The sequence below is a fragment of the Tupaia chinensis genome, unplaced genomic scaffold (genome assembly GCF_000334495.1).
Source record: "Tupaia chinensis unplaced genomic scaffold, TupChi_1.0 Scaffold000362_1, whole genome shotgun sequence".
Taxonomy (NCBI): Eukaryota; Metazoa; Chordata; class Mammalia; order Scandentia; family Tupaiidae; genus Tupaia; species Tupaia belangeri.
Genome location: NW_006159859.1, coordinates 2,089,571 through 2,095,835, shown reverse-complemented (window position 1 = coordinate 2,095,835; position 6,265 = coordinate 2,089,571).

The following is a 6,265-nucleotide window of genomic DNA, read 5'->3' as shown; positions in this document are numbered from 1 at the left end:
TATTCCCGCGGGGATTCGGCGGAGAGCGCGATGCGATTGGCTCGCTTGGTGGCGCGAGATCCCGCGAGAGTAGGAGCTTGAACTTGTTCCAAAAGCCGGAGAGCCGCGCTGGTTCTTTGGGGGAAAAGGTGTTTGGGGGTTCCTGTCTGCTATAGCGGGAAGGAGGCGCTAGTTCCTCAAGCGGAGGTGATTATTCTAGTGCTCTTGGTTGTTTACTCGGTATTTTCTAGACTCCCGAACGCGAGTCCACCAAGGACTGCGAGTAGGTGTGGTTACCTGAGGAAAAAACAGCCTGTGGCAGGTGGCCTCGAAACCCACGCGGGCACACAGTCCCCTTAGCCGGCTGTGAGTCGTACTCTTTGCCAGATAAATGGCTTCCACTGGCATGAGTGTATGTCCTCCAACCGTTGTTTCGTGACCATTAATTAAATGAAAGCTTTAATAAGCACGTCGACCTGGTTAATAGTTAGAAAAACTTGGCCGTCTCTTTTTTTTTTTTTTTTTTTTTGGAGAGGTTTTCCCTATAGGGCGCACGCCCTCGCCAGACACAGAGAGAGAGACAGAGACAGAAAGTGAGAAATCACCCCCCAGGGGGGATGGTCACGCCATAATCCCTTCTCCATTCTCCTCTCGGGATCTTGGGCACGCACGCACACGTGCCCGAAACTTGGCTGTCTCTTTACAGTGTTTTCTAACAGGTTTCAAGCCACTGCTGAGAATAGGGCTAAAATTGTTTTTTAAAAAATACGTTTCTTAGGAGCAACCCACGGTCGTCACTGTTATCCAGGATCTCTCAGTAAATAGATGAATAAAGTTTTGGAACTCAGTACCTCTACTGAAGTAGTTATGGAAGGGAATACGGTAAAGTGAAGGCGAGATTCTTGCCCTCAAGATACTAAAAATCTGTGGAGGGAAAAATTAAAAAGCCCTATTCTGCATTTTAAAAATAAATGAACACTGGGACCAGCAGGTGGCTAAGGGTTATGTAGCTGGACCTTCATGGCTAATGGCAGTTCGAGTCCCGGAATGGTGACTTGAAACACGCACCAAGTGCGTATGGGTGGGTCCCCAAAATCAGAGTTGGGGCCAGGAGATGATTTCTCAGCTTTCTATCTCTGGCGAATGCACACTCCCTAATGCAAAAAATTCATCTAAAAAAAAACCTAATAAATGAACACCCTCACTCTCCTCTTGGCTTCCCTGCCATTTCCTCCTGGTTTTGCAACTGCCTCTTGATTCACTTTACATGTTTTTCTAACTCTGACCTAACTCTGCCTCCTGTGTTCCCTGGTGCTCCGTTTACCCTGTTGTTTAATGTTACCTCTCCTGTCTCCTTGAGCAATCTCTTCCCCATCATAGATTTGTCCTGTGCACCAAGGATCACATGTGTATCTTCAGGTCAGACTCTCTTAAGCAGCAGGATCTTCGTTTGAATATCACACCTTTAATACATCCCAGATTGGAGTGAACATCTTTACCACTACTTAACTGTTGATGCCATATCTCCCTCTCTACCCATCTCAAACCAGGGCCATTTCCATTCTCTAATTCAAGTAATGGCACCCGATGACTGATGTCAGAAATCCATGAGTCCCTCTGTTACTTTTCTTTCATTCCCTATCCTATCATATTTTATTCACTCATTTCCTTAAGTAGCTCTCAAACCCACCCTTTCTTATTAATCTCCACTCTCACTCTTAGTTCTTCAAGTAATCATTTTTTCTGCCTCATGTCCCTTGGACTGAAAATATGATCATGGTACTCCTTTGCTAAGAAATTTTTAGGAGCTCCTCGCTACTTGTAGAACCCTTTGTGATCTGGCTCTACACGGTTAACCTTATCTGCTGTTCTTCCCCCATTTACTCCATGCTAGCTATTCTAAATTTCTTGCCCTTCTGTGCTTTTTCTAGGTTCTTGCAAGATCCTTTGGATCTCAGTTAAATACTTAACCTACTACACGGGTCCTTTCATAAGTTTCTGAGGCAGGCTCAACTTTCCTTTGCCCTTTTTGAACTTATTTCTATTAGAACAATGATACTGGACTATAATTATTTCTCTGTGAATGTAACTGACTGAGCAACCCCCATCTCCACTCTTGAGAAACATTTTGAACTGCAGATAATAAAGGTTTAAGAATACCCTTCATTTCACCCTGCTCAGGAATTTGACTAAACCTTGACTATATACTTTTTAGTCATATGACCTCAAGCTTTCTATCAGTTGTTGGCATGTCTAAGTACTGACCTTTAAATGACAAATTTGTAATAGGTTCCAATTTAAGCATCAAGAGGGCAGGCAAGCAAACAGATGGAAAAAAATTTTTTTTAAAGGAAAATTGACATCGTACCACATAACAGGACAGAAGTTGCTTCCAGGATTATACTTAGGAATGTTACAACATGTATTTTATATGTGTTCCTTTCAGAATTACTACTTATTCAGGGATATATGTGTGTGGGTTTGATTCAGCAGTTTCTTTCTGGGTGAACCCAATCTTACGAAGAAAGACCTCTGTACCTCAAATAGACAAAGAGATCATGAAAAGAAATAGATTTGGAGTGCCAGAAACCACCCTAGATTGTCCAGCTGAGGCCCAGCGAAAGTTCACACCACCAGCACCAGCACACCTACACAATTCTCAAGTGTTACTCTTGATTGATTGTAAATCAGACTTTCAGCAATGCTCTGCCTCCTGGCTAGATTCACCTTACCATAGGTGACTAGAAGGCGTGGCAACATTCTGTCCTGAGGAGCTAAGATCCAGAAGTTCCAGGAGGTAATCAACAGCTAAAGGTGTGGTAAGCCATGACTGAGTCGGGTGGGGTAGACTGAAATACAGCATACAGGAGTAGTAGCTGCATGGCTGAGTCAGGATTAGCTACTAGAACAAATCTTGTTCTGAATGTGTTAGTGGGATAGCTGACAGGTACTTCCTTACTAGCTATGCACCTAGAGAGCACAAGCTACATTTTTTTTCTTTGTGTTTCCAGAGCAGAGCACAGTGCTTGGCACAGATTCTTAACTATGGGTTTGGTGAATTGAGTGAAGAATTGAAAGTTTTGGTTTTGGGCTTTTTGTTTTGTTTTGTTTTTGTTGTTGTTTTATTGTTTGTTTGTTTTGGAGAATAGAGACATCTGTGTGGGCCAGAATTGAAGAAGCTTTGTGGAAGATCAAGTATGAGCTTCAGCTTCTAAGGTTCATAAAGTTAAGGTATTGAGGAAGAACTATGATTGCAACAAGAGCAGAGTTTTAGAAACAGGAATGAGCAGAGCCGGTGCAGGACTCTAATGGGAAGCCTTTGCAAGTTCTTGAACAGGATGATTAATCTGGAGTAAGATACAGCAGAATTGTAGGGAACATGATAACTGTAAGAAGAGAAATCTTCAGGTGATAACTCCAGGATGAGCCAGTGAGAAAGACTGAGTCACAAAAGACCGTTCCCTCCTTGACACACTCACATCTAAAATTTTTTTGTGACATCGTCCTGCTACTTCACGGGCTGCCTCTTCTCAGTCTACTTTTCTCTTGCACTTTTCAATCTACTTTAATCTAAATGATGACATACCTTAGTGCTTGATCCTGAGATTTCATTTTTCCCCATAGTTTTAAATTCATTTTCCACTCACACAACAGCTAAGTGGTCTATTTAAAATATAGACTTGTTACTCCCCAACTTAAAATTGTTCAGTAAGACCCAACCTCGGTGGTGTAATTAGTAGCCTACTAAACTACAGGGCTGGAGGCCACAAGGCCAACCACAGGTTTGGATCCCCAGCCTGGTTGGCCTGAAATATGCCAGGCACATGCATGCCTGAGATTCCAATGAGCTGGAAGACAGACATCACAGTGTGACAAAAACCTGCTCTGTGTGTGTGTGTGTGTGTGTGTGTGTGTGTGTGTCTGTCTGTCTGTCTCATGCATGCCTACATTCTCTATCATGAATAATTTTTTAAAATTCATTTAATTGTTTATTATTTATGTAGAATAACATGCAAAATTCTTGACAAGGCTTGCAGACCCCAGAATGATCTTGACCTTGCCAGCAAGCATCTCATGCTATTCAAGGCTTTCTGTTCTTTATCTCTCTGTCTGGAAAAGTAGTTATCCCTTGGTATCTGAGGGGAATTGGTTCCAGGACACACACGCACACACACTCACACACACACATGCATGCACATACAATACCAAAATCCGCAGATTTTTAAGTCTGTATCTAAATTTTGTAATGCAGTCAGCCCTCTACATCAGAAGGTTAAACATCTGATTCAACCTCTAGAATGTAGAACCCCCTAAGAAGTGCAGTGCCCATTGGAGATGACTTTTGTCTCCCATGGGACAGCTGGAAACATTTTTTATTGTCACAGGTGGGGGCCAGACATGCTGCTAAACATCCTATAATGGACAAGGCAGTGCCCCACAACAAAGAATTACCAAGCCCCAAATTTCAGTCCTGCCAAGGGTTACAGCCCTGGGTCTCTAAATGATTCATTCCTTTTAATAATTTATATTCCAGTTTTAATGTTACCTTCTTAGAAAAGTCATTGTTCACCATGAATTTCCTGTTTATTTCTGTCACAGTGTCTTGTTTATTCACCTTATATCATTTATCACAACCTATGATTATTCAGCTTATTCATTTGCTTACTTGCTTATTATATTTCTCACCATCTAGGAAGGAAAGCCCATCAAAGGCATATCTCTCTTGATCACCATTCTGTCTGTAAAGTCTGATACAATCATTCGATTGATAGTCATTCTCTCTGACATATTCCTTTATCTGTAAGGTCAAGTGCAATGGCACAAAGTAGGCATCAAGAAAGAGTCACTCAACACCTGTATTAGTAAATACAGTGGATCACTGGATGGAAACATGACTGAAGACCTTCTTTTATTCTTTCTTGTGTGTGTGTGTGTGTGTAAAATTAAAATATACAGTTCCTAGGAGAGCAGCTGATGACTCAGGAAAGAAGTTATGACCAATGAGGTCCTCTGGAATGCTGCTGATCTGTACCCAGATGTGCTCCAAGAATACTCTCATGCAGGACTCCCAGCTTCTCAAAGTAGGAACCATAAATATAGTCATATTGGGACCTAAGTTGTATATGCAGTGATAAAAAATGGTCGGAAAGGGACCAAAAAACGAATATACCTCCAAAATGAGATAAAATTATATTTTTGTTCATGTGACTATCTGGAAGGCCTAATTTTTCAATATGGGTACAGCTGAAAAGAGTTGATTCAAAAATTTATTTGGAAGCATCTAAAGTTGTACTTAATCTTTGAACTGAGAAAATATCTAATGTGGATAAATATTATTTTGTCCTTTTCTGATTTTAGTAATGGACCTATACCTCTTAACCACAGGATGGGCACAACCTTGATTGGGATATTTTACCCCTTTCTGACTGCAATGATTGGTGTGTATGTGATTCAGGCCAATTAGCATCCTTTCCTAGGGTTTTCAGATAGGAGTTTATGGAAAAGATACCTTTTCTCTCCTACTGCAAAACTGCAAAGCTGAGAACCCAGAGCTGCTGAAGCAATATGCCTTGCCATGTAGGGTTGCTGCTCTGAAAAAAAAAGTAAGGCAGAGATGGAAATGAAAGGAAAGAGGAAGACCCTGAAGGTCCTTTAAGCTTTTACAGGGAATTCAGGAGTTGAATGTCCCTGGACTCCTTATAGCTCTACAGCTTTTCATTTTGTAAAACATCAGATCACATTCAACATCGGGGCATCTCAGCTTGCTCTTCCTTGGCTGAAACTTTACTGACCAATCCTTCTGACCAGTCCATACATTCCAATTCTAAACCTCTTCCAGGATCAACATTTACTGGTAAACCACAACTGGTTGTTATAACTACTGACCTTAATTTTTAGCTGACTTGTCAGCTTAGGCAGATTCATGACTCTTGTATATTATTTCATTTTGACGCATTCTAATTTTCTTATCTGTAAAACCGGGGTGAGAAATAATACTTATATATAATGTCTTTTGATAATGCCCCAGATAAAAGCAACTATCAAGTCCCATACTGTGTTATTATGGCCACTAACTGCTATTATGATTACCAATACTGCTGTCATCAATGATAATGTGATGCTGTAAAGACCTATGTATATTGTTTTTCTTGCTGCTATATGTATTTTATTATAATCTCAAAGGTGCAGGCAGTTTTAGATATCATCTTGTCCAGGTTCCCACTTACTGGAGAATCATTCCTGCCAGTGGGCTTCCAGCCTTGGCTTAAATGTGCTGATGGTGATA